Genomic DNA, 10,320 nt, shown 5'->3' with positions numbered 1-10,320 from the left:
TCAATTTCAAGAACTCCCTTCCTCTGAGGCGTCCCATTACTCACAGGATTCCTTTCAGAAGTGTACATGGACTGGTTATTTGCAACCATGTCAATGAGTTCCTGAGCTTCTGCAGTCATTTTCTTTAGGCGAATGGATCCACCTGCAGAATGGTCCAATGACATCTTTGATAATTCAGATAGACCATCATTGAATATATCCAGGATGGTCCATTCTGAAAGCATGTCAGAAGGACACTTCTTGGTCAGTTCCTTGTATCTCTCCCAAGCTTCATAGAGGAATTCACCTTCTTTCTGTTTGAAGGTTTGAACATCCACTCTAAGCTTGCTAAGCTTTCGAGGAGGAAAAAACTTGGCTAAGAAAGCCATGACCAGCTTATCCCAAGAGTTCAGGCTATCTTTATGTTGAGAGTCCAACCATATTCTAGCTCTGTCTCTTACAGCAAACGGGAAAAGCATAAGCCTGTAGACCTCAGAGTCAACCCCATTGGTCTTAATAGTATTACAGATCTGCAAGAATTCAGTTAAGAACTGAAAAGGATCTTCTGATGGAAGTCCATGAAACTTGCAGTTTTGTTGCATCAGAGAAACTAATTGAGGCTTTAGCTCAAAATTGTTTGCTCCAATGGCAGGAATTGAGATGCTTCTTCCATGTAAATTGGAATTTGGTGCAGTAAAGTCACCAAGCATCTTCCTTGCATTGTTATTATTTTCGGCTATGTCTCCTTCTTTTTCGAAAATTTCTGTCAGATTTTCTCCAGAGAGTTGTGCTTTAGCTTCCCTTAGCTTCCTCTTCAGAGTCCTTTCAGGTTCAGGATCAGCTTCAACAAGAATGTTCTTATCCTTGTTCCTGCTCATATGAAAAAGAAGAGAACACAAAAGAAAATATGGAATCCTCTATGTCACAGTATAGAGATTCCTTATATGAGTATAAGAATAGAAGAATGGGAGAGGGAAAAGATAAGAATCCAAACACAGAGGGGAAGAGTGGGTTCGAATTCTTGGGTGGAAGAGAAATGTTAGTAGATGAATAAATAATTAGAAGTAGATGAGAGAGGGAAGAATTCGAAAATAAAATAAAATAAAATAAAAATATTTTTGTTTTTAATTTAAAATTAAAGTTAAAATTTGAAAATAAGAAAATAAATAAAATTAAAATTAAAATTTAAAATTTAAAATAATTAGTTAATTAAAAAGGAATTTTGAAAAAGAGGAAGGTGATTTTTGAAAATTAGAGAGAGAAAATTAGTTAGGTAGTTTTGAAAAAGATAAGAATCAAACAAGATAAGATTAATTGAAAAAAAGATTTGAAAATCAATTTTGAAAAGATAAGAAGTTAGAAAAAATTTTGAAATTGATTTTGAAAAAGATGTGATTGAAAATATATGATTGAAAATCATTTTGAAAAAGATTTCAAAAGGAAATTAAAAAGATTTTATTTTTGAAATCAAAGTTGATTACTTGACTAATAAGAAACTTGAAGATATGATTTTAAAATTTAAAGATTGAACCTTTCTTAATAGGCAAGTAACAAACTTAAAAATTTTTGAATCAATCACATTTAATTGTTAGTAAAGATTTTGAAATTATGAACAAGATAAGAAAAAGATTTTTGAAAATCAATTTGAAATTTTTGAAAATCATAAAAGAAAAATGAAAAATATTTGATTTTTGAAAAAGATTTGAAAAAGATAGAAATTTTAAATTGAAAATTTGATTTGACTCATAAGAAACAATTAAATTTAAAAACTTTTTGAAAAAGTCAACTTAAATTTTCGAAAGTTTATGAGAGAAAAAAGGGAAAGATATTTTTTTAATTTTTGAATTTTAATGAAGAAAGAGAAAAAGATAAAATTGATGCAAAACATAAAAATTTTGGATTAAAATAAAAGATGCATGCAAGAACACTATGAGTGTCAAGATGAACACCAAGAACACTTTGAATGTCAAAATGAACACCAAGAACTTATTTTTGAAAATTTTTAAGAAAAGAAAAACATGCAAGATACCAAACTTAGAAATTTTTAACGTTGAGACATTAATAATTCAAAAATGCATATGAGAAACAAGAAAAGACACAAAACAAGAAATTTTAAAGATCAAATAAGAAGACTTACCAAGAACAACTTAAAGATCATGAACAATGCAATGCATGAATTTTCGAAAAATGCAAGAAAGAGATAAACATGCAATTGACACCAAACTTAAAAACTGACACAAGACTTAAACAAGAAACATCAAATTATTTTTAATTTTATGATTTTATTAAAATTTTTGGTATTTTTCGAAAATTATTTGGAAAAAGAAAAATAAGGATTTCAAAATTTCTAATGAGAATTCCAGAAATCATGCAATGTTAGTCTAAAGCTCCAGTCCAGGAATTAGACATGGCTTACTAGCCAGCCAAGCTTTCAGTGAAAGCTCCGGTCCAAAACACTAGACATGGCCAATGGCCAGCCAAGTTTCAGCAGATACAAATCAGACATATAACAGCTGATTAGATGAGAATCCACGGACTCTTGTGATGATAAGTTGAAATCTCGGTCCAAAGGATTAGACATGGCTTCACAGCCAGCCAGAATTCAACAGATCATCGTGAAACTCTAGAATTCATTCTTAAAAATTCTGAAGCCATAGAATAATTTTTTTTTGAAAATTTTTTTTTTCGAAAATAAGAAGAATAAAAACAAAAACTTAAAATTAAAATAAAATTACCTAATATGAGCAACAAGATGAACCGTCAGTTGTCCAAACTCAAATAATCCCCGGCAACGGCGCCAAAAACTTGGTGCACGAAATTGTAATCCTTAACAACGGCGCCAAAAACTTGGTGCTCGAAACGTAATTCACACACTTTGTCACAACTTCACACAACTAACCAGCAAGTGCACTGGGTCGTTCAAGTAATAAACCTTACGTGAGTAAGGGTCGATCCCACGGAGATTGTCGGCTTGAAGCAAGCTATGGTCACCTTGTAAATCTCAGTCAGGCGGATTCAAATGGTTATAGAGTTTTAATAATTAAAAGATAAATAAAAAGTAAAATGGGATAGAGATACTTATGTAAGTCATTGGTGAGAATTTCAGATAAGCGTATAGAGATGCTTTTGTTCCTCCTGAACCTCTGCTTTCCTGTTGTCTTCATCCAATCATTCCCACTCCTTTCTATGGCAAGCTTTGTGTAGGGCATCACCGTTGTCAATGGCTACTTCCCATCCTCTCAGTAAAAATGGTCCAAGATGTGCTGTCACCGCACAACTATTCATCTGTCGGTTCTCGATCATACTGGAATAGGATTCAGTAATCCCTTTGCATTTGTCACTACGCGCAGCACTCGCGAGTTTGAAGCTCGTCACAGCCATCCCTTCCCGGATCCTACTCGGAATACCACATACAAGGTTTAGACTTTTCGGACCTCAAGAATGGCCACCAATAGTTCTAGCCTATTGATGCGGTATTTTATAACCACACTTACTTACCGGCAAGTGCACCGGGTCATACCAAGTAATACCTTACGTGAGTAAGGGTCGATCCCACGAGGATTAATGGACTAAGCAACAATAGTGTTTGATAGGCTTAGTTAGACAAACAAAAATTGGTGTTGAAATGCAGTATAAAAGACATTAAACAATATCAAAAATATTGAAGAATGGCAAGTAATTAAGTTGGGAATAATATATGGAGAAGGCAGTTAAGGTTTCAGAGTTATCTATTTTCTGGATTGACTTTTCTTATTAACTATTTTAATCATGCAAGATTTAATTCATGGCAAACTATTTGTGACTAGACCCTAATTCCTTAGACCTTCCTAGTCTTCTCTAAAATTCATCAACTGCCAATTCCTTGGTCAATTAATTCCAATTAGAGGGTGATGATCAAATTCTAGTTTATATGCCACAAGAATCCTAATTATCCAAAAATAAAGGGATTATATGTCACGTATCCTGTTAAATACAAACAATTAGAAATTCAGGATAATATGTTTTCAAGCTATTGTTCAAGTAAAGAGCTTTTCCAAGTTTTACAAGAACTCAAATAGAACATGGGTCATACTTCCGTTCCACCCAGATTCATAATATAAGGAACGAAAACAATTATTGAATTAAAAATCAAAACATGAATTAAAATAGAAAAATAATATTATCAATCCATACAATAGACAGAGCTCCTAACCTTAACAGTGGAGGTTTAGTTGCTCATGGAAAAGAGAAAATAAGGATTTAGGTAAAAATGTACAGAGTTACAATCTGATGGCATCAGATCCCTTTTTATAACTAATCCTAATAAATTTAAAATCTAATATTTTTAATTAAACTTAAAATAATATCTTTTCCTAAAATAAGATTTGAATTTAAATTCGAATTAATTAACAAGTCTTCAGCTGATGGGTGGGACCACTTGATTTGTCCATTCTGCAGCTTTTAATTTGTGATTTCTGGGCTAAGAACTGGGTCAAAACAGCCCAGAAATCGCCCCCAGCCTTTTTCTACATTTTCTGCACGTGGCGCATGTGACGCGTCCGCGTCGTCCACGCGTTCGCGTCATTTGTGTAGATTCCAGTCCACACGATCGCATCAGGCATGCGATTGCGTCATTGCGATTTCCTCCATTTCGCGCGGTCGCGTGAGCCATGCGTCCGCGTCGGTATTCGCTGGTCATCTCCTTGGCTTCTTCTCTTTCTCTGTAGAAACTCCATCAAATTCTGCCAAATGCTACTTAAAATAAACAGTATTGTACAAAACTCAAAATAGCATCCATAGTGGCTAAAATATAATTAATTCTTAATTAAATTCAACAATTTAGATGCAAATTCACTAGGAAAAGATAGACAAGATGCTCACGCATCACCTATACTACGAAGACTCTGATCTCACGATCAGAAGGCTACGAGATACACATTCAAGCTTGTTTGCATGTAGAACGGAAGTGTTTGTCAGGCACGCATTCATAAGTGAGAATGATGATGAGCGTCACATAATCATCACATTCATCATGTTCTTGTGTGCGAATGAATATCTTAGAGAAGAAATAGGCTTGAATTGAATAGAAAAACAATAGTACTTTGCATTACTTCATGAGGAACAGCAGAGCTCCACACCTTAATCTATGGTGTGTAGAAACTCTACCGTTGAAAATACATAAGAACAAGGTCCAGGCATGGCCGAATGGCCAGCCTCCCTAAAGGTCTAAGATCGCATAAAACTAATCAAAGATCAGATCCAAAGATCAATTCATAACATGATAGTAAAAAGTTCTATTTATACTAAACTAGTTACTAGGGTTTACAGAGATGAGTAAATGATGCAGAAATCCACTTTCGGGCCCACTTGGTGTGTGCTTGGGTTGAGCATTGAAGCTTTCACGTGTAGAGGTCTTCCTTGGAGTTAAACGCTAGTTTGTAACCTGTTTCTGGCGTTTAACTCTGCTTTGCAACCTGTTTTTGGCGTTTAACTCTAGAATAGGGCAAAGAGCTGGCGTTGAACGCCAGTTTGCGTCGTCTAAACTCGGAAAAAGTATAGACTGTTATATATTGCTGGAAAGCCCTGGATGTCTACTTTCTAACACAATTAAGAGCGCGCCATTTAGACTCTTGTAGCTCCAGAAAATCCACTTTGAGTGCAGGGAGGTCAGAATCCAACAGCATCTGCAGTCCTTCTTCAACCTCTGAATCTGATTTTTGCTCAAGTCCCTCAATTTCAGCCAGAAATCACCTGAAATTACAGAAAAATACACAAACTCATAGTAAAGTCCATAAATGTGATTTTTATTTAAAAACTATTAAAAATATATTAAAAACTAATCAAATCATACTAAAAACTATGTAAAAATAATGCCAAAAAGCGTATAAATTATCCGCTCATCAAAGCTCAAAAAACAAGTACCTATGCACTTCATTTGCCTTGCCAAGAAATCTGAAACCTGATAGCCATGAAGTATAAATTACTTCAAGTTTCCAATAAAAGAAGGGAAAGAAAGTAAGAAATTAGTTACAATTCATGATAACACAACTCACAAAAGTAATGAGGAAATAACCAAAACACCCTATAGTTTGAAATAACTTAGAAAATAATAGCATGTGAGGTGCCTTAGCAGATATATCTCCAGACATAAGATATCTGCAAAAATATTAATAGTAATAAATCGCTTGATGCACCCAAAGTAAGACTGTAAGAATATAAGAATTTATATCATACTCTACACGATTTTATTAGATAAGATTAGCATAAAATACTTAAAAGTAAGGTGCCCATGTGAATTCCATATTATTACAACCACTACTGATTCCTGAAAAATGTTTGCAAAGATGTAAGCCTGGAGTTTATCACAGGATTGCCAAATTCACATGGTTTCATAGTGGTGCTAGTAGTAATTGATCAACTCTCCAAATATGCACACGTTCTACTGCTTAAAGGTGATTACAATGCTATGTTAACTGCTGAGTTATTTTTCATTAACATTGTCAAGCTCCGTGGCATGCCAGGAACCATTTTGTCAGATTGGGATAAGTGTTCATTAGTGCTTTTGCTAGGAACTGTGTGGTTTTTGAAGATGGAGAAAACACTGTAGGAGAAGCAACAGAAGAGAGTTACCTCTGGTGCGATGAAAAAGAGAGGAGAAGAGACTCAATTGGGGATTAGGGTTTTTAATCTCAAGGGACCAAATTGAATAAAAATAGTTTATGTCGCCACGTCAGCTAGCTGTTGTGCTTACAGAGTGTCACCAACGAATCCAACTCAGCTTTTCGGTTGCGCCAGCTGGACAAAATTGGCCAGAAGGACGAGTATGAGTCCCGGAGTGCAACTTCAGGGATGAATATGAGTAATTTTTAATTTCATAGATCATTATGAAACTCGAGGATAATTTCAGGGACTATTTTAAGGCTTACCTCGAAACCTTAAGTATAATTGTACTTTTTTTAAAAGAATATTCTATCAAAAATGTCTTAGTATATCATGATTTGATATAATGTTTTAGTTTAATTATTATTTAATGATAGTATAATTTTTTTTTTCAAATATTTGTGTTCATATAAATTTTAAGATATGTACATTATTGAGTCAAACATATTAAATATAGAATACAATAATTATATGTATGTCATAAAAAAAATTAAAAATAATAATTTTTTTTCAAATAAACCTTTTTTTTTTTTTGGGATTCTCCACAAGAGTAATATGATGCAAAAGGGACAAAATAGAAGACAGACAGAGAGGACTTTATTCACGAAGAGTAAATGTTCCTCTATTTAGATATGAAACACTTGAATTTCTACTCTTTTATAGCCACAACACATATGTTTGTGACACCTTACTTTACATCAACGCATGTATCTATTAACTTGTTCCTGGCAAGTACTTTTTAACCATTTTCTATCTCACATCTCACATATATTATTTTTATGGGAGACATTTATTTTATTTTATTAGTATTAAAGGGTTTGATTTTTTATTTGAACACAATAAAATAAATACCTAGTTACACAATATATTCACACTGAATTTGATTATGTTTGTCGTTTAGTTCGGTTTTTTAAGAAAGGGTCATCCAAATTAATTTTACATAAAATATTCGACTTAGTTTGGTTTGTTTTCTTTAGGCCAACCAAATCAAATTAAAGCAAACCAATTAGAATTTGATTGATTTAATTCAGTTTTTTATTTTAACATAATATATTAAAATATCAAATATTTATTTTTTATTTTAATGTTTTAATTTTTTTATTTAACAAGTTTTTTTTAATTCTCCGAGAACACTTGTTAGAATTTCATTTTAATAGTCTCGACTTTTATGTAATAAGAAAAATCTTGATACATGCTTAATTTTTTTTATAAATAGATCTATGTTTTAGTAAATTAATTTATATAATACGTATAAGTAATATTGTTTTTCCAGAGTTTAGATTTCATTGAATGAAAATAAAGTATTTTAATTTACGATAAACCTCATACAACGGCTAAAACTGAAACTTTTCACAAAAAAGATTTATTTAAAATGAACAACAAAAGAAAATAAGTAAAGGAAGTGAGAAAAGTAAAGTAAACGTAATTACTAAAGACACTCATCTTTTTCATCGAGTTAGGACATGAAGCTGGCTAGGAACACAATGTTGTTACTTCTTATCAGATCTAAGATGTATTGTTCATCAAAAAGTTTCATCTCTAAAAATAAACTTGATGCATGCCTTTCAGAGCTCCCACAGTATGTTAGCCACTTCTCCTCATTTTTGGATTTTATTTCTACTTCTCTTAATCTTCACTATTAATTCTATCCATCACTGCCATGTTTGTAAGACCCGGCTAATTAACGGCTAATTAACCCATAAATGAGAATTTATTCTAGAAAGTCAAAAATGTTATTTTTATGGTTTAATATGATAGAAGAAATTGAGACAAGAATTTCGATACCAATTTTATAGAAATCGGACCAAGATTGGACCGAACGGGTCAAACCGGGCCAACCGGATCCAAAGTGAGCCCTTGGCCCAACTAAACTAAACCAAAACCCTAGTTTTCAGTACTCTCTCTCCTCACTACACTCAAGAAACACGCTGAAATGGAGTAAGGGAGGGGAAGAACACTCTCTCAAACTTCTATCTCTCACTTGATCTTCAAACCACCATAACTTTTGATCTAGAGCTCCGATCGCCGCACTGTTTGCGGCCACGCGTTCACCATGGAGAGCTCCACAAAACCCATACAATCAATCTTAAGGTGAGCCACGTTTTGCTCTTCGAAATTCCAGCCCTTGTTTTCGAGTTTCATGAGCAAAAATGTTGAGATTTTGGGCTCTTTGATGTTATAGGACCCAACTCTCTTGAAGGAGAAGGTTAATCATGTCTCCTTGGACCTTGGATGTGGTAAGATTCTCAGCCCTAGTGAAATTTGTTGTTGTATGATGTTTGGGTATTGAGATGTTGTGTATGGGTATGATGATTGTGGCATAGGTTGTGTATATGTGAATATTGGAGCTTGATTGGTAATTTTGGAAAGCTTGGAAGAGGGTTTTGTGTGATAAAATCTGTTCTTGGAAGTATTGAGACCTTGAGAGCTTGTGGACAAGTGGTTTGGAAGTGCTCCGGTTGAGCGTGGGAAATCGGCTAAGGTATGGTCTCGGTTTTCCGTATCTAATATGTAATGTGGTAGGAAATACTTAGGCTAGAGGCCCTAAGATAGGCATTGAATTGATGATGTCGTTGAATGGTTGAGATATATGATGTGATCATATATGTGATTATGAATATTGATGCCTTGATTGTGTGATATATGAGAAAATGCATGTTGTGATATATGCTTGATGAATGATTGAGGTTGAATTGGTGGGTGATACCATGTTGATGGTGAGTATGATGATGATTATGTATAATGATGGTTGATTGGGAATGGTATTATTGGAAATTGGGATGAGGAAGGATGTATGACATGATATTGTTTTTGTCCTTTAGCCATTTGATTGAGAAGTGTTAAAATGGTTGGATGGTGATTTTGGGAATTTTGGTAAAGTGTCAATGTGTGAGTTGAGGATGGCTTGATGTTGATTTTGGTACATTTTGATTGATTTCAAAGAAAAGGAATGAAATTGGCATGTTTTGGTTTATTTTGAAAAGAGTTGAAAGTGGCTTGTTTTGAAAATGGCACTTTGTGGTTTTGTATGAAAACATGATTTTTGGGCATATTTTGACGGGACATAACTTGGACTACGGATCTCTGATTTGTGCCAAATCTGTTTAGAAATGAAATTGGATTCGGGATGTCCATGCCGTTCAAAGAATGGGTGAAAAACGATTTAAAATGAGCAATTTATGTCCGTCGAAAGATTGGGGGTTGAATTTGTAAATTCTGCAGCTTTTAACTTAGAAAATTTTTTAGCAGAATGACCCTCCGCGCGTAGGCGCACTTGGCGCGTACGCGCCGTTCTTCGAGAAATCACCATCCACGCGTGCGCGTGGTGTGCGCGGGCGCGTCGATGCGCTGCACCAAATGCCCAGCCATTTTCCAGAGAGTTGTGCCTGAGTTGTGCCAGTTTTGTGCCTGGGGCGCAAGAGCACCCACGCGTACGCGTGGCTGACGCTTGCGCGTCGTTTGGCTAATTTTCAATCCGCGCGTATGACGCTTGCGCATCGATGAGTTTTTGGCCATCCACGCGTGCGCGTGGTCCTGTTTTCATCCTAAAGTTGATTTTTGAGTTTTAAAAGCCAAATTTCATACTTCTAAGCCTCCGATCTCACCACTTATGTCTTAAATCATTATGATATGCCTAGCAATGAGATAAGGAGCTAGTGAATGTGGTAACTTGCAAGTGAAGCAAGGGAAAATGAATGATCA

General features: G+C 34.5%; 1 non-coding gene across 1 annotated transcript; it reads left to right on the top strand.

The window, feature by feature from the left end:
• The first annotated feature begins 218 nt into the window (after positions 1 to 218).
• LOC148576243 (small nucleolar RNA R71) lies at positions 219 to 326 on the top strand. Its single transcript, XR_015904443.1, has one exon. It is a non-coding gene; the product is annotated as a small nucleolar RNA R71 (small nucleolar RNA).
• Positions 327 to 10,320: the final 9,994 nt, after the last annotated feature.

Source organism: Arachis ipaensis, chromosome B1 (assembly GCF_059453495.1).
Source record: "Arachis ipaensis isolate K30076 ecotype BB chromosome B1, ASM5945349v1, whole genome shotgun sequence".
NCBI classification, from domain to species: domain Eukaryota; kingdom Viridiplantae; phylum Streptophyta; class Magnoliopsida; order Fabales; family Fabaceae; genus Arachis; species Arachis ipaensis.
The sequence above is the reverse complement of the archived record's forward strand: the minus strand, read 5'-3'. Positions and strand labels throughout refer to the sequence as shown.